Below are 21,852 nucleotides of genomic sequence, written 5' to 3' on the forward strand. Positions count from 1 at the left end.
ATGCTGCCTCAGGTGATGTTGAGGTGGGTTTCAATAAGCACACAAAAGTTTTAGAGTCTGTTCCTGAGTTGACACCATTGTCACATAATGTTTCAAAAGTACATGATTTCTGTGAGGACAGTCCAATGTCTGCTCCGAATGCTCCGATGGGTAGTCAAGGTTCAAGTACTAGTAGTATTCGGACAAAACCTCCTTATATGGGACTGGCTATGCCTCTGGGTACGCATTTATCAGACAAAACTAAACAAAAGATTTGGAACCATGAATTTGTAGATGTGATCAGATTGCTGCATAGAGATATTCAAGCCAGAGAGGGTTCCAAGGAGGAAGAATGGGAACTGTTGCGTCGCCATACAGTCCCTAAGTCTATTGAAAATTGGACTGCTGCCTTTCTCATTTACGCAAGTGTGTACTGTGAGAGGCATCCGGAAAGGGCAGTGGCCATGTTTAAATATATGGATATTATTCGACGAGCACACTTACAGGTTGGCGGTTTCGCCTGGCTCAATTATGATGAGGAATTTCGGGCCAGAATTAGTATTTTCAATGACAAACCCTGGAACTCTGGCTACAATGGATGTCTTCTAATCAGACACAGGCAACAATACATACTGCTAGCGGTTTGCCCATAACGTATCGGCCCTTTCTGCAGCGTCCCACCCAAATGGGGGCGGGTGCTTCGGGCAGAGCGCCATTGCCCGCAGCAGGTGCATGTTGGAACTTCAACCGCGGCGCCTGCATCAGGCAATTTTGCAAGTTTAAACATGAATGCTCGCAATGTGGGGGAAGGCATCCAATTACCCAGTGATTCCCCAACCAAACTTTTGTCGACCACCGAAGGGCACAGAGAGGCAGAGGGTTTGTTCAACCTGTTATTCCAAAAGGCACATACCCCGGTTGATTTGTAGGCTATGTTGGTATGGTTGGATAAGTATCCGGATACGAACGCTGCTTCTAAGTTATACTGGGGTTTTACAGTGGGATTTCGAATATGTTATCAAGGGCCATGCTATCATCGCTGAGCTGATAACTTAAAGTCTGCCAAGGATTTGCCTCATATTGTGCAACTGAAATTGGACAAGGAATTACAAGCTAGAAGGATAGCGGGTCCATTTAGTCAGTGTCCTTTACAAAACCTGATGGTATCCCCTTTGGGTGTCATCCCCAAGAAGGTGGCAGGTGAGTTTCGGCTAATTCATCATTTATCGTGGCCGGAGGGCCAATCAGTTAATGATTTTATCTCACCTACTGATGCCAATGTGTCTTATACTTCTGTTGATGATGCTTTACGCTTGGTGCGTTTGGCCGGCACTGGTGCGGAACTGGCAAAATGCGATGGGCTGTCTGCGTTTCGTTTGTTGCCTATTCACCCTCTAGACTGTGAGCTTTTAGGCATGTTTTTTGGTGGTGCCTTTTATGTCGATAGAGTGTTACCGATGGGTTGTTCCATTTCTTGTGCCTTGTTTGAAACGTTTAGCACATTTTTGCAGTGGTGTTTGGTGCAGAAATGTGGGCACACCTCGGTTTGTCATTATCTGGATGATTTTTTGTTTATTAGACAGGCAAAGCTTAATCAATGTAGCAGAGTTCTAGAATGTTTTCAGGATATGGCAAGGGAATTTGGTGTGCCTTTAGCTCCGGAAAAGACAGAGGGTCCCTCTACCAAGCTGACTTTCTTAGGTATTGAGATCGACACAGAAGGGATGATGGCTTGTTTACCGGCGGATAAGGTTATTGAAATCAAGTTCTTTTTGTTGGAAGTTCTAGGCAGACAGAAGATTGAACTCAGACAGGTACAGCATTTGCTGGGTTATTTGAATTTCGCTTGTAGGGTCGTGAGAGCTGGTAGAACCTTTTGTAGATGACTGGGTTTCGCCATGTCAGGGGCTTCCCTTCTGCACCATAGGATAAGACTGACTAAAGCTGTCAAGGATGATCTCATGATTTGGCTTCAGTTTCTTGAAGAATTCAATGGTGTGTCTATCTTTTTTGTTGAAGATAACACATTGTGGCAGATTCAAATATTTTCGGATGCGTCAGGGGCGCATGGCTTTGGCCTATTCTGGGAAGGACGCTGGTGTGCAGAACGATGGCCCCAACAGTGGGTTCAACAAGGCCGTAGTATTTCTTTCCTTGAGTTTTTTCCTCTCCTAGTAGCTCTAAGGGTTTGGGGTGTTTTATTTCCTATTGACAACATGTCTGTTGTGGACCTGGTCAACAAACAGCGAGCTAGGGATGTGCGTGTTTTGCATCTGTTGAGATCTTTCATGTTGCAGAGTCTTAAGTTGAATATTGTCTTTTGGGCGAGACACATTCCAGGTGTTAATAAAACAATAGCAGATGCCTTATCTCATTTTAATTGGCAGACATTTCGCTCATTGGCGCCAGGGGCGGACAGCTGCAAAACAGCAATTCCTCCAGACATCTGGGCACTGGGGGATTTAGGATCATCGAATTGGTAGAACAATCCATTGCTCCTTCCACCAGACACAATTATCGTCAAGCTTGGTCTGAATTTTTAAGTTTTGCTGCATCTCAGCATCAGTGCAGTTTAGTGGTTGGTAACGAAGAGTTCATTTTACAGTTTGTTTTGTCTTTAATGGAGAAAGGTTTGTCTCATACTACTATTGCAGGCAAACTGTCTGGGATTTCCTTTTAAGGTCAGTTGTTTTTTGGGATGGATGTTGGGAGTGGGGTTCTGTTACGCCGGATGTTAAAAGGTTTCAGTAAAATGAGGGCTCATCATTTGCCATTGCGTGAGCCGATTAAATTTGATCTTTTGCAGAAGTTGTTATCATGCTTGCCCAGTTGCTGTTACAATGGGTGGGAGGTGATTAGTTTTAGGCTGTGTATGATTTGGTTGTTCTTTGGGGCGTTTAGAGTGTCCGAATTGTTGGGTTTACCGGGCAATATGGGCATACAAACTAGTGATATACATGTGCAACAAGGTTTTTTAAGGATTTGGTTGAGACAGTCGAAAACAGATCAAATGGGTAAAGGGACATGGATTCATTTGAATAGGAGTGGTGTTGTGGGTTGTTGTCCTTTGGGCGAGTGGGAATCTTTCTTGATTTCTCCGGGCTTTCGTCAAGGTGTGATTATTTGTCATCCCAACGGAAACAATATTACCTGCTTCCAGCTGCTGGTTGTTTTGCGGAAAGCTTTAACCTTGGTGGGACGAAACCCCCTGTTGTTTGGGACCCACTCTTTCAGAATTGGGGCTGCCACTGAGGCGTCAAGGTTGGGCTGGGGCTGGGAGGAGATCCAAAGAATAGGTAGATGGAAATCAGATTGTTGCTCTTGTTATGTTCAGAAATGACTACATGTTCATAGGGTAAGTATGCAAGCCTAATTTTGTGTTTTCTCGCCTTAGGTCGAGTTAATTCTCTGCCAAGGAAAATGCGGACCTGGATTATAGGACATTTGTTTGTCAAGTGGTCGGCTACATTTGCAGAACAGCAGATTTGTGTCAGAGCTTTAGGATTGCATGGGAAGGGTCATGAAGTATTTTAGAAAGGTGTTGGGGGGATGAAGTGGGGTGATTTATTTCCTTTGCTTTAAAAATTGTCGAGGTAGAGGGGATTCCCGGATTTATTGATTATTCATCTAGGCGAGAATGATCTTGTGGAGTTATCAGGTTTAACCCTTATTAAACGAATGAAATTGGAATGAGCAGTCCTAAAAGATAACTGGTCGGGTACATCTGTGGTTTGGACGGAATTCATTTATCGTCATCACTGGAGAGGAGCTCGTAGCCATACTGCTGTGGAGAAAGCTAGAAGAAAACTGAATCGAGCGATGAAAATCTTTTGTCCTGCTATGGGTATTAGAGTTTTATCTCATGAAAACATTACAGGTACTGAAAAACATTTATTTCGGGATGATGGGGTACATCTGTCACAGATGGGTCAAGCCTACTACTTGATGGAATTGAGGGATGTGCTAGCAGGATTTTGGGGTGAAAACCTATGGTGTGATAGCAATGTTAAATAGTTTTTTCAATTTTGTTTCATATTTTGGGTTGGGCCAGGAAAACTCTTTGGTTTTCCTGGGTGGCGCTGTGTGGGGGGTCTGGATAGTCTTGAGCCGGCTTATCCTTCCCCTCTGGGGGTGGGGGGTGGGTAGGAGAAAAATGGGTATGGATATATAAGGAGGACAAAAAGTAAAATGTTGGGTTGGTACAGTATTGGGGGTTTGTATTGACAAGTTTGTTGGGAATGTTTTTGGTTATATATATTTATTATGGAAAATGTTTGGGTAAAATGTGTCAATTTGTGTTATTTATCTAGGCATAAGTGCAAATATAGGATTATCTGTTTCGGCTGTCTTAATAAAAAGTGACCTTTTTTGCTACGAATAACAAGTGTGGATTGTTCCTATTGCGCGATACGTGATTGAATAATTTATTTCTTATACATGTTTGGTTTCACCTCATGTGTTTCATTGGGGAAAAGGGAGATGTTGAGAATGTACTAGCACTATGTTGTTGTTTCCTTTGACAGTGTGTTTTCTATGTCCATCATAGCGCGTCACATAGTGTTATGTCCGAATGTTCGGACATTACTTATATGACATCACTAGGTTCTACGGTAGATGCTGTTAGCTCCTTGCGGAGCGCACTCTTGTCTACTGGCTCCCTGTGGGCCCTTGTTACTTCTATAACAAATTTGTATTTCAACTATTCTCGGGGTCATCGTCACTTCCTACAACAGTTGTTGTTTTTTAGGTCGAGCCTGTCAATGCGCGTGCACATTGAGCTTGCGAGAGATATTGGGGCTTAACAAGAGCTTAACCATTGGCGATTTGATGCTGTGCCCGTGAAAAGCAAGCTCAATGCGCAAGCGCATTGACCTAAAAAGCACGTGCACATGTAAGCCAGCGTGGTGCCGCCAGCAGCTTCACTTCAAAGGGATCCGCTCCGCCCCCTGCTGCATCAAATGCTTTCATTTCACACTTTTCACGGCCGCCAGGCCGTGTCGCATTTCTCCTCCCCAAAGCAATGCCAAGAGCTTGTTTGTATATTGTCTGCCATTGCTGAAAGTGTCTTTGGTTGATTTTTGCTAATTATTTGCTCCTTATGATCACTGGAGCAGCCGCTGAGCCTGTTCCAGTGATTTGTTAGAAGAAGTGATCACTGTAAACTGTTTCTTCCAGATGCTTCCTACCCGTGTTCCCAGCACCCAAACCCGTTTTTTTTCTCCTGTGAAAGTTATAAGGGCCAGCTACTTACACAAAAACCTCGCGCTTGTGTGCTGAGTGCGTGAGTGTGTGTTTGTATAACATAGTATGTGAAAGGGCCGTCATCAGCCTGTAAATGGAGCTGAGAGGTCGGGCGGATGTGTCTGCTTTTGGACTCTGTCCATTGGCCCGGTGCCCACTTGAAACAGGCTGGGGCAGGATTGAGTTGTCTTTCCAACTCAGTAACGTGATATTTAAGGCAGCGAAGTTCGTAAAAGTGGCAACTCGGCTTTCTTTCTCCCAAGAAACTACACCAGAATCATGACTTCATTGGATGGGCTATGCACAGCCTGAAAGACCGTGGGCTTATCCAATTCGTATTTTGAGGCAAATTACTCTAAATTACACTATACTGTGTCCCACCCAACGGACGTCATGAGGAAAATACCGCAAGGGACTCAAACGTGTCTGAGGTAAAATAACTTTTAGAAAAGGTTTCGGTAAAGATACATTTACTATAATACTTTTTCAATTGTTATATGTGCTATGCTAATATAATTTGACGTTTTATACTACACAAACAATCAAAAATATAGATATATTGATGGTTATTTTTCTAGGTTCCCAACTAAACAACGTACATTGAAAGTTTGTGTTTCCATTTATAGAGGAGTGTCAAACCAAGTGCCTTAAAAATAACTACAATAAAATGTAATACAATTTCACAGTATTTCAAGGACTGGGTTTAATGGGAAATGCGGAATGCTTTGTAGCCTCCCTTACCCATGAAGTTTGTAGCAGCTCAGACAAAATATTTGTTCCTATATAAATTCATCCTGTGCAAGATTTTAAGCTGTTCTCAAACCCGCCCTACCTTTCGTTCCCCTGCAAAGTCTGGACAGAGCAGCACCCTCCGCCCCTCTCCACTGTGCTTGACTTGTTTTTTTAGTGCTTACAAATTCCTAATTGCAAAAAACACAGTTGATGGACAAGATGCAGAACAATGTCTTACATTCACCCCAGTACAAAGATCTGGGCCTAAATCCATCGTTTTTTTGCACTCCACACCACCCTAGGTCAGACACTGGCTATATGCAAATCAGCCTTGACCCTGTGCCTCATGGGAACAGTCCAGCCCGAACTACCAAGCCATGTCTTTCCTAGACCGGAATCAAGCATCCAAGGACCGGTTTCTGGCTATCAGCCTTCTTCAGCCTGGAAAGCTTGACTCCAGTGATGTGGAGAGCCTGGGACTCACGTCTGAGCATACCCAGCCCACTCGGGGTGAAAATTGCAAAAAACACAGTTGATGGACAGAATACAGAACAATGTCTTACATTCACCCCAGTACAAAGATCTGGGCCTAAATCCATCGTTGTTTTGCACTCCACACCACCCTAGGTCAGACACTGGCTATATGCAAATCAGCCTTGACCCTGTGTCTCATGGGAACAGTCCAGCCCGAACTACCAAGCCATGTCTTTCCTAGACCGGAATCAAGCATCCAAGGACCGGTTTCTGGCTATCAGCCTTCTTCAGCCTGGATAGCTTGACTCCAGTGATGTGGAGAGCCTGGGACTCACGTCTGAGCATACCCAGCCCACTCGGGGTGAAAATTGCAAAAAACACAGTTGATGGACAGAATGCAGAACAATGTCTTACATTCACCCCAGTACAAAGATCTGGGCCTACATCCATCATTTTTTTGCACTCTACACCACCCTAGGTCAGACACTGGCTATATGCAAATCAGCATTGACCCTGTGCCTCATGGGAACAGTCCAGCCTGAACTACCAAGCCATGTCTTTCCTAGACCAGAATCAAGCATCCAAGGACCGGTTTCTGGCTATCAGCCTTCTTCAGCCTGGATAGCTTGACTCCAGTGATGTGGAGAGCCTGGGACTCACGTCTGAGCATACCCAGCCCACTCGGGGTGAAAATTGCAAAAAACACAGTTGATGGACAGAATGCAGAACAATGTCTTACATTTACCCCAGTACAAAGATCTGGGCCTAAATCCATCGTTTTTTTGCACTCCACACCACCCTAGGTCAGACACTGGCTATATGCAAATCAGCCTTGACCCTGTGCCTCATGGGAACAGTCCAGCCCGAACTACCAAGCCATGTCTTTCCTAGACCGGAATCAAGCATCCAAGGACCGGTTTCTGGCTATCAGCCTTCTTCAGCCTGGATAGCTTGACTCCAGTGATGTGGAGAGCCTGGGACTCACGTCTGAGCATACCCAGCCCACTCGGGGTGAAAATTGCAAAAAACACAGTTGATGGACAGAATGCAGAACAATGTCTTACATTCACCCCAGTACAAAGATCTGGGCCTAAATCCATCGTTTTTATGCACTCTACACCACCCTAGGTCAGACACTGGCTATATGCAAATCAGCATTGACCCTGTGCCTCATGGGAACAGTCCAGCCTGAACTACCAAGCCATGTCTTTCCTAGACCAGAATCAAGCATCCAAGGACCGGTTTCTGGCTATCAGCCTTCTTCAGCCTGGATAGCTTGACTCCAGTGATGTGGAGAGCCTGGGACTCACGTCTGAGCATACCCAGCCCACTCGGGGTGAAAATTGCAAAAAACACAGTTGATGGACAGAATGCAGAACAATGTCTTACATTTACCCCAGTACAAAGATCTGGACCTAAATCCATCGTTTTTTTGCACTCCACACCACCCTAGGTCAGACACTGGCTATATGCAAATCAGCCTTGACCCTGTGCCTCATGGGAACAGTCCAGCCCGAACTACCAAGCCATGTCTTTCCTAGACCGGAATCAAGCATCCAAGGACCGGTTTCTGGCTATCAGCCTTCTTCAGCCTGGATAGCTTGACTCCAGTGATGTGGAGAGCCTGGGACTCACGTCTGAGCATACCCAGCCCACTCGGGGTGAAAATTGCAAAAAACACAGTTGATGGACAGAATGCAGAACAATGTCTTACATTTACCCCAGTACAAAGATCTGGACCTAAATCCATCGTTTTTTTGCACTCCACACCACCCTAGGTCAGACACTGGCTATATGCAAATCAGCCTTGACCCTGTGCCTCATGGGAACAGTCCAGCCCGAACTACCAAGCCATGTCTTTCCTAGACCGGAATCAAGCATCCAAGGACCGGTTTCTGGCTATCAGCCTTCTTCAACCTGGATAGCTTGAATCCAGTGATGTGGAGAGCCTGGGATTCACGTCTGAGCATACCCAGCCCACTCGGGGTGAAAATTGCAAAAAACACAGTTGATGGACAGAATGCAGAACAATGTCAAGGCTGAAGAAGGCTGATAGTCAAGTCAAGTCGAATCCACTTTATTCGATTACTTAAAATCATAAAAAGTATGCTATTCAATCACATGTTAAAATCAAGAGTACAAAAATATATAAAACTAATTACATAATATACAATTCATATATACATAACACACAGTGATGTCAAATTCATAAATTTTCAGTTTATCTTACAAAATGTACATATTATCTATGGGACAACATTTTACAAACCGGAGGTACACATTCATGTATATACTCAGTTAATTCTTTAAAATTTCTTCAATTAATGAAATTGCATTTAATCAGAAGATGTTTCCCCTAATTGCCTCATCTTTTTATTACGAATGGAGGCTACCAGGAAGTTTGCTACCCCAAACATAACAACGGGAGATTCCATTAACTGTAAGTAAAGTAAAGCAGGTTTTACTTGTATGAAACCCCTGTTTTTCAGCAATGGAGTAATAAACTTTTTCCTTCCTTTCGCATAAAAAGGACAAAAAAACACAAAATGCCTTGTGTCCTGGTATGAATAATAATCACATTTACAAGGAACAGCTTCCTCTGGTTTGCTCCACTCCTTAAAGCTTCCCAATAGCACGTGCGATTGATTAAAACGGAATTTGGTGAGCAGCCATCGATGAAAGGGTTTAGTGACAAATGTCAGGTATGGTTGAATAGACATTGTCAATATCAACAAATAATGAGCATTCACAGTAGGTTTACAAAGTTCTGTTGCTTCATGCTCCAATTCCCTAAATTTTATAAAATTGGTTTTTACCCAATTGATATCGGCTTTAATTAAAGTTTCTGGGTTAGAGTAAATCTCTGGTCGTCCAAGGTAATTAGATGTGGATTTAATGTAAGACAGCCATTGTATTTCTAGCAACTTTGTCGAGGGCCATACAGTCCTTAATAATCTTGTGATTCAAAGTTAGGTTGGGGTTTTTCCATGTTCTTATCCATTGCAGTATAGGTGCCATGTTCAAATAATCTGAGATATAACCCAACCCGAGCTCAAGGTGTACAGCGAAACTGGCGGTTGAGTGGGGAAGACCCAAAAGGGCTCGCAGGAATTTGTTTTCCTTCCTCTGTATGAGGGTTGTATCCTTATAGCCCCATATTGCGGCCCCATACGTAGCAATGGCCACACTTTTTGCTTTATATATGGACAGAATTGCTTCCCCCGGTTTACCACCCAGTCTCTTAGCAAAGCCCAGAATAGCGGATGTTGATCTTCTTACACCAGCTGCTTTATTTAATAATTGGGGTGCCCAAGTGCCTACATCATCAAACACAACTCCTAGATAGGTGAAAACTTTAACCTTAGTTATTATAGATTCATTACAGGAGACTGTTTTAAAGTGCTTTCTTCTGATCCCCAATGACATAACATGGGATTTTTCTGTATTGACCACCAAGTCCAACCTCTCCATAAACTCCCCAAAAGAGTCAAGCAGTCGTTGTAAGGCATTAGGTGTTCTCGCCAACAACACTGTATCGTCCGCGTATAGGAGTACAGGGATGGACGTTCCTCCTATACGCGGAATATCAGATGTTACAGTTACCAGGACATCTTCCAGGGAGTTTATGTAAAGTGTGAACAAGATTGGGGATTGTGGAGTGGTGTGGCTCACTGGTTAGAGGCGGCAGACCCGGAAGCAGAGAACGGCCCAGGACCAGGGTTCAATTCCCGACGCGGCAGGGTTGTGGACCAGGGTCAACGGACTCGATAATTCTCGCCTCGGTGCCTACTCTAACCAGGGATCACACTCTGCAACTCTGGGCATTAAGCATGCCTCATCTCTACAACGGCCCCCCACAGACGCCGGGGATGCCTGGTTTCACCTTGGAGATACCCAGAAGGGACCATCTCACAGGGAAAGCCCGGACGGGTTCCCCAGCGGTCTTCAGCGCCAGGACACCCCGAGATGGGGTAACAGTGCGCTTTACAAGTATCATCATTGCATTGCCAATATACACCCTTGACACACCCCTCTGCCAGATTTAAACTCAGCAGTGCATTTTCCATCTTGCGTCATTCTAATTGAAGTCGAAAGGTCCCTATGCAGCTCTGCTAGAAAGTTCACCAAAGCCTGGTCTAATCCCAGCTCCAGGAGCATCTTTCACAGCCTTGACCTGTTGACTATGTCAAAGGCTGTGGATAAGTCCATAAACGCCAGGAGCATTGAACCTTTGGACGCTACTGTATATTTGTTGACTATCAGATGTAGGTTTAGGCATTGATCTTCGGTGCCTCTTCCCCCTCTAAACCCATATTGGGCGTCGCATAAAATAGCTTTATCTGTGGCCCAAGCATTTATCCTGGCCAGGATTACTTTTCCCAATATTTTGATAGATGAATCAATCAAAGAAATCGGCCGATAGTATCTTGGGTCCCCCCTTTGGCCCTTTTTAAATACTGGTATTATAATAGAACGGGACCAGGTCTTAGGGAGAATGGCCGGGGTAGAGCTTGCTGCTAGATTAAAAACATTAGTGAGTATTATTGACCAAAGGTCCGGGTTGGCTTTATACATATCAGGCGGTACCCCGTCGGGCCTGGTGCTTTCTGCCCCGATGTTTCAGCTATTGCTATCTGTACTTCCTTAATAGTAAAACTCTGTACAGACCCCACTAATTCTTTAGAATGTATCTCATAAGTATCAAGTTCCAAATGGCTTCCATAGATGTTTTCAAAATGGTTTAACCAATCCCGTTCTGTGATGTTAACTTCTAACGGGGCATTCTCTACCCCATTAAACACGGGAGAATTTACGATGGTCCAAAATTTAGAACTATTCCTTAGGGTAGCTTTATCATATAGCGAGTCCCAGGCCTCTCTTTTTATTTTATTTGTACGAGTTTGTAATGTGGTTTTATATGTTCTCCTTAAAGAGGAGACTTCAGACTTGTCTCTAGGCTTCTTATTTAAAGCTTGCAGGAGGTCACTGTGGATTTTGGTGCAGTTATGGTCAAACCATCTATGCACCGGTTTGAGTTTCTGTTGTCGCTTCACCGTAAGTTCTAATGAGACCTGATGACAAATTGCCTCAAAAGGTGGTATAACTTCCCCCCCAAATCTGAGTGGGTCACTACCGATGTTAATTTCATTCCCAACCTTAGATTTAATTGTAGATAGAAACTCCTCTGGTATAATTTTATTCCATTTTAATCTCCTCCCCTGATCCTTGGTTACAACCTCAGTAGTTACTTTATGTGTCTCTGTTTTATTAAAAGAAAGTGAGGTGTTATCCATTTCCAACACCACTGGTTTATGGTCACTAAACATGGATTGAATGGCATTATAAAATAAAACAGAACTTAACAATCCAGGGGATAAAAACATATAATCTATAATGGTTTCGCTTTCCCTTGCATTATATGTGGGAACCCGATCCTTTATGTCAGCAAACCCTGGTTTGAACAGGTCTACTTCTGTGAGTAGATCCTCCAGGGCAGCCCCCTTTACATTATGTTCGAAGTGCTGATAAGCTGAATATGCCGGGTAATCTAAATCTAAATACTGACAGTTTAAGTCACATAAATGAATATTAAAAACACCCATTAGGATGACATAGAAAAAAGTGGTTTGAGCTTCTTTATATGAGGATAAGAATTTTGATAGTGAATGGATATGCTCATTAGGATACTCTCCCTGTATTGCATTATAGAAGTTAATATATACAACTTTGTTATTATTTTGCATTGAGACTTCTATAGCTAAGATGTTAGGGGAGGCAGTTTTAAGCTCCTTCACTATACCTTTTATATTAACCGATATTAAAAACATCAGTCCTCCTTTGTCCCTTCCTGATTTGGATGTGCGGGCTGCTACGGAGTATGAGGTAAACCCATTCAATCAGAAATTGCACTCCCTATCCCAGGTTTCTTGCAGTGCCACTATATCGTACTGCCTCAGAAATTCAATCCATACATTATCATCCCTCTTAGAACGTAGGCCTGCAATGTTCCAACGCATAAGCTTTACTGGAAGCTCCCTTCTTTCCTGATGTACTAAGGGACGTTTGGGCAGTTTTGGTGAGCAATCTTGTGTCAGTCAGTCAATCAATATCACCCAAAAGGGATAAAGGTGTAAATCTGTTTGATGTATCAATACCCCCATTGATCACAGTGGTTTTGAGATTACGTACTTTTGGTAGTAGTCCAGTTTTTTGGGTGGCCCAACTGTTTAAGTGTACTGGCTGGTTTACTGGATTTCTTACTGTAGCTATTCGCCCATTCTCCTGTGTACTCCTCCTATACAAATCTGGCAGAGGATAAAAGAATCCTAGTGGTAGTGCTCGTATCTCTCCCTCTTGTATGAGCATATCCGTTGCATCCCAGATTAACCGAGATGCCTCATGGGGTCTATTGAAGTTCACAATGAGACAATCTCCCTTAAGGTTTTTTTTGGTGTTTCCCACCCAGCTCACTCGTCTTCCCATGTTTATACTAGCAGAGAGATTTTTGCCACCCGTACAGTTTTCATCGCACCAGACTTTGATGTTTCTTAACAGGGTTTCCTGTGTCTCTACCTCTCCTAGTTTTAGGGGGGTACATTTACTAAAATAGCCACTTACGGTGTGGCCTCTGGGGGCAGATGAATAGTGTGTTTGTGTTCCCTGTTCTTAATATGCTCTCTCTCAGCTATAAGGATCTCTTGGTGAGTGTGCGAACTATCGGGAACAATAGCCATCCCCTGGTCCTCAGGACCCTTGGCATGGCCTGCGGATGTTATCCCACTGTGTGACATAAGTGAGGAGGGCGGGTTCAGATGAGTCGGTGGTATATAGTCATCTCAAGTCCCCTTTAACACGGTATGCTGAGTTCGAGGATTTTTGGTCAGGTTGGTATTAACAGTAGTGGGAGAATGAACTTTTAAATCCAGGAATGTGTTTATACGTTCACATTTTTTCTGAATTTCTAATACACACTCTTTTAACGTTTCAGTACTATCACTACAGATTTGGGTCAGAATTGTTTCCAGTTTTTCAGTGAGTATATCCTCAACCATGTCTCTCATAGAGGTTTCAAAATGTCTAGATATAGAGTATGCTTGTTTCGGATTAGATGGTGTAGGCATTTTAGACTTTTTAGTCTGCCTCTTTACGTGTTTCATACCTGCATTTGTGGCCTCCCCAGTAGGGCTTTTAACAATGGGAATGTTTACGACCGCTTCATCCTCACGACCAGATGTGGTTTGCGGGGGTAAAGTGTCAATCAATTTGTTGATGCAAACCACAGGCTCCAAAGGAATGGACTGTTTTTCAGTTAAAGGAGATCCAGATGGCTCTAGGATAGAAGTTTCAAGCTCCAGCTCTCGTTCAGTTGTTGCAATTTCTTGGTTTAATTTGCCCAGAGCAGAGGTAAGATAGGACAATTATTTGTTGGATTAGTAGAGTTGCGTGGGACTTTGGATTTCACACCGCCTGCATGGACAGAGGTTTGTAGCTTGCGCTTACCCATATTGGACGATATTTCTCAGGGGGGTGGCCCGTCCCGTCTCTTGTCGTCCCCTGACGGCCCGCCCTTTGCCCGGGCTTCGCCCGGCGCTGCCCGCGCGCTCCCGCGACGCGGCGAGACGCGCTGGAATTTATGCGCCTCCTGGCGCGCTGTTGTGCTGTGCGGCTTCCTGTCGCAAAGGGTGCTGGGTGTTGTAGTCCCGCTCTCCGCTCGGCGGCCGCTCTCGGGATGGCAAAGAGAGCGGCGGCAGAGGCAGGCTAGTGTAGTGACCCTGATGACCCCGGCTCCACAGGAATAGGTACAGCAGCTTCTGGTGTCTTGCTTTGGTTCCCCGGCTCTGCCGGGAGACGCGCTGGAATTTATGCGCCTCCTGGCGCGCTGTTGATTTATGCGCCTCCTGGCGCTCTGATAGCCAGAAACCGGTCCTTGGATGCTTGATTCCGGTCTAGGAAAGACATGGCTTGGTAGTTCGGGCTGGACTGTTCCCATGAGGCATAGGGTCAAGGCTGATTTGCATATAGCCATTGTCTGACCTAGGGTGGTGTGGAGTGCAAAAAAAACGATGGATTTATGCCCAGATCTTTGTTCTGGGGTGAATGTAAGATATTGTTCTGCATTCTGTCCATCAACTGTGTTTTTTGCAATTGTCACCCCGAGTGGGCTGGGTATGCTCAGACGTGAGCCCCAGGCTCTCCACATCACTGGAGTCAAGCTATCCAGGCTGAAGAAGGCTGATAGCCAGAAACCGGTCCTCGGATGCTTGATTCCGGTCTAGGAAAGACCTGGCTTGGTAGTTCGGGCTGGACTGTTCCCATGAGGCACAGGGTCAAGGCTGATTTGCATATAGCCATTGTCTGACCTAGGGTGGTGTGGAGTGCAAAAAAATGATAGATTTAGGCCCAGATCTTTGTACTGGGGTGAATGTAAGACATTGTTCTGCATTCTGTCCATCAACTGTGTTTTTTGCAATTTACACATTCCTAATGGCACCTCTGGGTGCCTCTCCTCGCTTCAGCCCCCACTCCAGCCTCAGAGAGTGGGTGTATTTCCAATGCTTGGGTAACATCCTCGGGCAGCAGCTGCTTCTTTTCTTTACCGAGTATGTTCTTCCTGTGTGTGGTGTGGGCTTTCGATTCAGGATATATTTTTTTTTTGCCGTTTTCTCCTCAAGAATATACATTTGTTTGTACATGGAGCAGATTTTTGCATTTTAAGGCATATAAACATAACAAGCAGGGGCAGAAACAATTTAAGGAGACCCCAATTACTGGAAACTGCAAAGAGCAGCACTTCCTACTGCACCGCCTGACCCACGGCCCCGCCGACTGTCTGTCACCAATTCACCCGCCCAAAATCCAGAACTTCACCTTCAACCCAGATAGATAGAAACATTCCAAAGAAGCGTCCCAGATAGGGAACGCCGTGCAACCGCGTCATTGGTTTCATTTTCAGACATGCAGGTCACTGATGTTCTATTGCAAAAGGTTCCATAGTATGGTGTGGTATAGGTATGTATATAGTGCTTACTACCCCTTATGCAGCGCTGAAGTGGTTAGCGGACGGGTAGCATGCCAGACTCTCTCTCTCTCCCTCCATACATCACTCTCTCTCTCCCTCCATACATCACTCTCTCTCTCCATCAACACCACACTTTCACTATGTCCATTCCCAAATCACTTTCTATCTCTCATAGTCGCCACATTATTCACTCTCTCGCTCTCTCAAACCCAATAACAGCCTCATTCTATATCACAATTACCACATCACTCTCTCTCAATTGCCAAATCACACTCTCTCAGTTGCCAAATCACTCAATATAAATAGCCAACTCTCTCATGCCAACACTACAAACCGCACTCTTGCTCTCAGTTCATACATCAGTCTCACTCTACCGCAATACATGACTCTTGCTCACCCTCCATATATCACTCTATCTCTCTCACTCCAAAACACTCTATAACTCTATAAAAAACATACCTCAAGATTTTCAGAACTCACTCTCTCTCTCTAGATCTCTATACAACACAGCCTCTGTCTCTCAATCTCTCATTTTCACAACATCTCTCACAATCTCTCTATATATCCCTCACCACCTCTAGCTCTCTATACATCTCTCTACCACAACACCTCTCTCTCTCTCTAGCTCACAAAAACCCAAACACACTCCTACTTTCACACACCCACCACCTCGCTAACACACACCCACCATCACTCACACACACACACCCTCGCTCACACACACCCCTTCGATCACACACACACACACACCCTCTCACACACACACACACCCTCTCACACACAAACACTCTATCACACACAAACACACTAGACGAAACAACAATAGCCGCCCAAAATATAGACACAATCAACATAGGCCCCAACACCATAGCTAACAAGACTAGAAACAACACAACACTAGCACATACCACCATAGCACACACCACAATATTAGCCAACAGCCTAGCAGACATCATTGTGGTCGCCATGGAACACTATGCGCCTTTTTTCCATTTAATTCTGCATGTTGGCAACAAAAAGCGTTCACAACGTGTATGTAACAAGCAGAATCACTTCACAAAAAAAAAACACATTTTCAACAGTGAAAAATTAAAGGATTTTTTTCACGTATTATTCTTCATGTGACATACATAGTTTTTGTATTGAACCCGTTAGGGAGTTTCAGCAAAAGAAAAACACAGAGGTGGAATGGAGGTCGAAGACAAAATGTACAACTTTATTATAAACAAAAGGTCACTCTATCTATCTATCACATCACCACAGCATCACTCAGCACCACCACAGCATCACTCAGGGGCACCACAACATCACTATGCCCTATCACAGCATCACTGAACGCCACAGCATTACGTGTCGCCACCACAACATCACTCAGTGCCACCACTGCATCAATCTGTGCAACCATTCAACAACAACTGGTTCAAATATGTTCTATCAATGTTTCAAGCTTTATTACCAATGTCACAAAAAGATGCTAATATTTCACTTCTGTTCTTGGATTTCCGTCACAATAAAATACACTGAACATAATCTTCACAAAAGTTATTTACAAAACTTTAAGCTATTGCCATTATAAATTACAATAACTTTTATTTACGTATTAATTATTTAAAAAAATTAAAAGCCATTGTTATTTGTAATATCAATACATCTAAGTCACGTAAATACAACACATATTGCATTACAACTGCTATAGGTGTCATATTTGCAAAAGTTATAACTATTGGAGGCTGGAGGCGGACGGAGTGGAGGCGCCGCCGCTCAGGAAGGTGCCGGAATGGAGCCCTGAGGCGGGAAGGATCAGCGGGGTCTACGGCCATCAGGAGCTGCCCTTTTCGAGGCGGGAAGGATCAGCGGGGTCTACGGACATCGGGAGCTTGCCCTTTCCGAGCCGGGAGCTGGAGGTGACGGCGCCGCTCAGGGGGGATGCATGATTGAGCGCTGAGTCGGTCGTGAGAACACAGGGGAATTGCAAGTAAGGGGAACAGGCAATCGGGAACCACGCAAAAACGCCCATCGAGACGGTTAGAGGCTGCACCCCTGCTGCTCTGCCATGCACGATCATTATCCAGCAACCTGCGATGCACACTGCAGATGTTTACACTCTGGCTAGACATGTGATAGATAACCTTACTATCAACATCGACGTGCTTGTTGAGTAGCACCCACAAATAAGGTATTTATTCTCCCCATTCGCTTGCACACATTTTTTAAAAAACTTCCTTTGTTCAAAATGGCTGGAGCCATAAAACTGTAGTCATAAATCCCATCCTGTACCTTCTTTTGGTCACGAGGCTCCGCAATTTAACTCCCCCACACAAGACCTCCACAGCAGAGATAAGACTCCCTCCAGCAAGCTAGGGACTGGACATGCTTGAATAGAAACTGAAACTGCACTTCCCTGCTCTCAAAGCAAAACAACAAAAAGAGGACTAACTATCTATCTTCACTATTTGGTGGCCATTTTAGATTGGTCTCTCCCTCTTGGGCGGCCATCTTGGACTAGTCATTCTCTCTATCCGACCATTCCCTAAGACCTGGCCTTGTTAGATAGCACACTTTACATAGCTTTGTATTTAAACCCTCATGTGACTAAGAGTCTACCTTTTATTGCAGTACTATACCTCTACTTGTATTTTGTACATTTTGTGTAACCTGCACAAACCTCACTCTTCTTACTAGTAATGTACAGATCGCTACCTCAATTATTTCTGGCTGCTCGCTAATGTCATTTCTGCTTCATGCAGCTTTTGGTTGCACCGGTACCTTGTATCAGTATATCATTCTTTGATTTGCTTATTGTACATTTTGTAAGCTGCACCTATTTCACTTTTATGCCTGGAATGCAACGACTGATACCTCACATATACCATCATGCAGCTTCTTGGTTGCACCGGTATCCTGTTCTCAGTACATCATTAGTACCATTCTTGTAGTTGTCTATTGTACATTTTTGTAAGCTGCACCTATCTCACTTTTATCCTGGAATATCTCACTTTTATCCTGGAATGCACCGATTGATACCTCATATATTTACGTATATTTTTGTACATTGTGTAAACTGTATCGTGTGCTACCCCATATTTTTTTGTATCCTGCCCTTATATACTATCAGTACTATACCTACACTTACACCTTGTACTTTGTAATTCACCGTATATACCGTATGCTACTATTGTGTATCAAGTGCACTTGCACCTATTGACACTATGGTTTTAGGGCATGTGAGTCCCCATCCGAAATGGCCAGCTGGACTAGGAGTCTGCAAGACTTGTAGGGCGCCAGGCCAGTAGATATTTGTTGGTGTTGGAAATCGCTTTGCATATAGTATGTTCTCCGCACCCTGCCCTGAGCACCTCTACTGATAATCTTAAGATGTTGAGGCTGGTTTGCACACCTAGGCTTTGCTAGTCCCAAACGGCACATTAGCTCTGATATCCTCACCTTAACGTCCGGACTATGTGCCCCCTTTATGCCCTTCTATTTCTCTTCTCCACCGCTTTCCCAGTAACACCTTCCTCTTATCCCCCCCACACTCCTTCGCCACTTTTCACCATCATGGCCACCCCCCGAGTTAAGGCTGGAACTAATTGCTACAAAATCATTTATCCTCCTAGCCTGTCTAAAGCCGCAACTAAACGATGGAAACATAACACTATTGAACGTTTCCCAGATTCCCTTTTTGTGGATCAATTTTACAATAGTCGTTTTGGGAGGCTAAAAAATGATTTCATTTTCTTCACTCATGACATCCCCTCCTGGTCCAACAGTTTTTACTATTCCCTCAACGTCACCTCCTCCTCCTCTATCCCCCATGGGAAAAAACTAAAAATTTCCCCCTCTGCTTGCTTCAAAGGTAACCTCACTATCTCACTCTATAACAACGGTACTGTCCTGATCCAAGGCACAGACAACTGCCTCTCGCTCTTTGACTGCCTCTTCCCCTCCTTACTCCCCTCCTCTGCAACCGGATTCCCCCATCACTCTCCTTCCAGCTCCACCCATTACTCCCTTTCTCCTCCGCAGACCCCACCTCACTCCAATTGGCGGCTCCCTCGAGGAGCACAGGTCGGCCCCCTTCCCTCCCCCTCCCTTGTGACCTCCCCTCCTATTCCTCCCCCCTCACAGTATATCCCTTCACACATCACTTCAACCTTACCACAAGCCAATACGCTCCTCGTCCCATCTGCACCATCCCGTTTCTCCAATCTCTTCTCCTTCCCCATCTTCCTTCCCATCACCCCCCTTTTTAGCCCACCTCTCCTCCGTCCCTCTCCCCAAGTGTACTTTCCTTATGCTCCCCTCACCCCTTCCATCCCTCCCCCCTACCCCCTCCTCCCCTCGTTATTCACCCCGTCCTCTCCTCAATCCCACCGCATCTCTCTCCTCCCTCCTACTCCGCCAGGAATGCTGCACTACTCCCCTTCCCCGTCCGGTAACCCCTTCCACTTCCCTCCCTCGGGCACAGCAGAACCACTTCCTCTCTTCAACTCCCCTTTCTCCCAACACCCCTCACTCTGCCTGATGCCCGTTCCCTCGCAGCCACCTCTCCTAGCTGACAGGTCCTCCACAACCACCTCACCTCTTTTCCTCCCAAACCTCATACATTCTCATGACGCCACACAGGCCTCCCCTCTCATTCTACCCAACCGCCGTGTTCCGCACACCTCTTCCCCTAAATTTGTCCTTAATTCCTCTCCCTCTTGCAACACCAACATAGACAACTCTCCCTTAACCTCCGTTTCACTAACTCCCGCTCTCACCCACCACCCTTCCCCACTTATGAACCCCACACCCAAAATGACCTCCTTTCCTGCCACCTCTCCCTGCCTGCCACCACCCACTCCACCCCCCCTTGTTTCAATAGAGCCACCCAACCTTCCCCAACCCAACCTTCCGTGCTCTGCCCCATTCTCACTGGAAAACACACTAGGCTCTCTTATCACCTCCATCTCCCAGCTTACAGCTGCCATTTCACTTTTATGCTCTAAGATTGTCACCCCTTCTTGCACCGCTACTCCTTCCCAACTTCCCACGAGATGCACCTCGCCCCCTCACCCCAGTACAGCCAAGCTTAACCTATCGTCGGGAAACTCTGTTAACTCACTCAAGCCCTTGAACGCCACCCCTCCTCAACCGGCATACCCTAGCAACCCCACTATCTACGCCATTCCGATCATCACCTCTGTCAGAACAAAGCATCCACCTAAACCCCCCCGAGCACCCCCTCATAAGTACAATATCCCGATCACCCTTCAGAGCCCTAGTGCCCCCGTCACCAAAACAGTCTTGACAGAGCTGCGCTGCATGCTTCACAACTGCAGATCTGCAGTAAAACACAAACTTGAAATCTCCGATACCATCACCCTTCATAATATTGACATGCTCTTCCTCACAGAGACCTGGTTCAAAGATACATCTCACTCTATATTTGATCTCCTATTACCCACAGGCTACTCTTTACTTAGGAATGACAGAACTGACAACACGGGGGGAGGTGTTGCAGTCATCTTTAGAAACACCCTCCAACTCAAGGCCTCTCCTAACAGCTCCTCCAAAACCTTTGAATGCCTTTCTCTTGAGCTTCAATTGCAACACCGTTCACCCCTCAGATTCCATGTCATTTACCGCCCGCCTCGTAGTGGCTCTTCGTTTATGGATGAACTCACCGACTTCATCAGCGACCAATACTCGCGAAGTGACAATCAGACCTTCGTGGGTGACTTCAATCTCCACTGGGGAGTACCGCAAGACTCCTCTGCGAACTCACTGGCCACTTTCCTCTCTACTAACGATCTTATCCAACACTGCACTGAATCAACCCATTCTAAGGGCGCAATCCTGGACCTTGTTATTTCTAAAGCAGGCATGCTCTCTATCACTACCCCAATTCATGTAGATTGGTCTGACCACCTCCTCATCCCATTCTCTCTTCAACTTTCACACTCTATAACTCTTGGCCAACCCAAGAGGGCCATCTCATGGTTCCGGGATGCTAAAAATATTGATGTCGGTCCCCTCTGTGAATCAGCTTTGTTATCTCTTCCAAGGCTCGACCCGAACCTAGATGTTGACAAACTCACCTCTCAAAGCCTCATAGTTCTTGCAGCTGAAATTAATAAAGTCGCTCCACTCAAAAGCAAAAGGTTAAGGCCCACTCCCTCAGCACCTTGGTTCAACAAATCCCTTTATGAGGAAAGGGAGCAGCAAAGATCCCTGGAGAAACAATGGAGGCAAGTGCCCTCCTCCGACAATTTGGCCAAGCTTCGCTCAGCAAGATCCAAGTACCACAAGCACATCTTCCTTGGGAAAGCGACACACTTCAAAACCCTCCTTGACTCCGCCAAAAATAGACCCAAAAAACTATTCGATCTCATCAAAATGCCTAACTGCTCTCCCCCAACCTC

At 45.2% G+C, this 21,852-nt stretch overlaps 1 protein-coding gene across 1 annotated transcript in view; it reads right to left on the reverse strand.

The window, feature by feature from the left end:
• The window catches only part of CFAP126 (cilia and flagella associated protein 126), a 429,039-nt gene extending 411,191 nt beyond the window's left edge, over nt 1-17,848 (reverse strand). Inside the window, exon 1 of the mRNA XM_086945044.1 lies at nt 17,723-17,848. The gene's annotated coding sequence lies outside the window, so the exon portion shown is untranslated. The remainder of the gene's footprint in view (nt 1-17,722) is intronic.
• Between the last annotated feature and the right edge of the window lie 4,004 nt (nt 17,849-21,852).

Source organism: Lissotriton vulgaris, chromosome 12 (assembly GCF_964263255.1).
Source record: "Lissotriton vulgaris chromosome 12, aLisVul1.2, whole genome shotgun sequence".
Lineage (NCBI taxonomy): Eukaryota > Metazoa > Chordata > Amphibia > Caudata > Salamandridae > Lissotriton > Lissotriton vulgaris.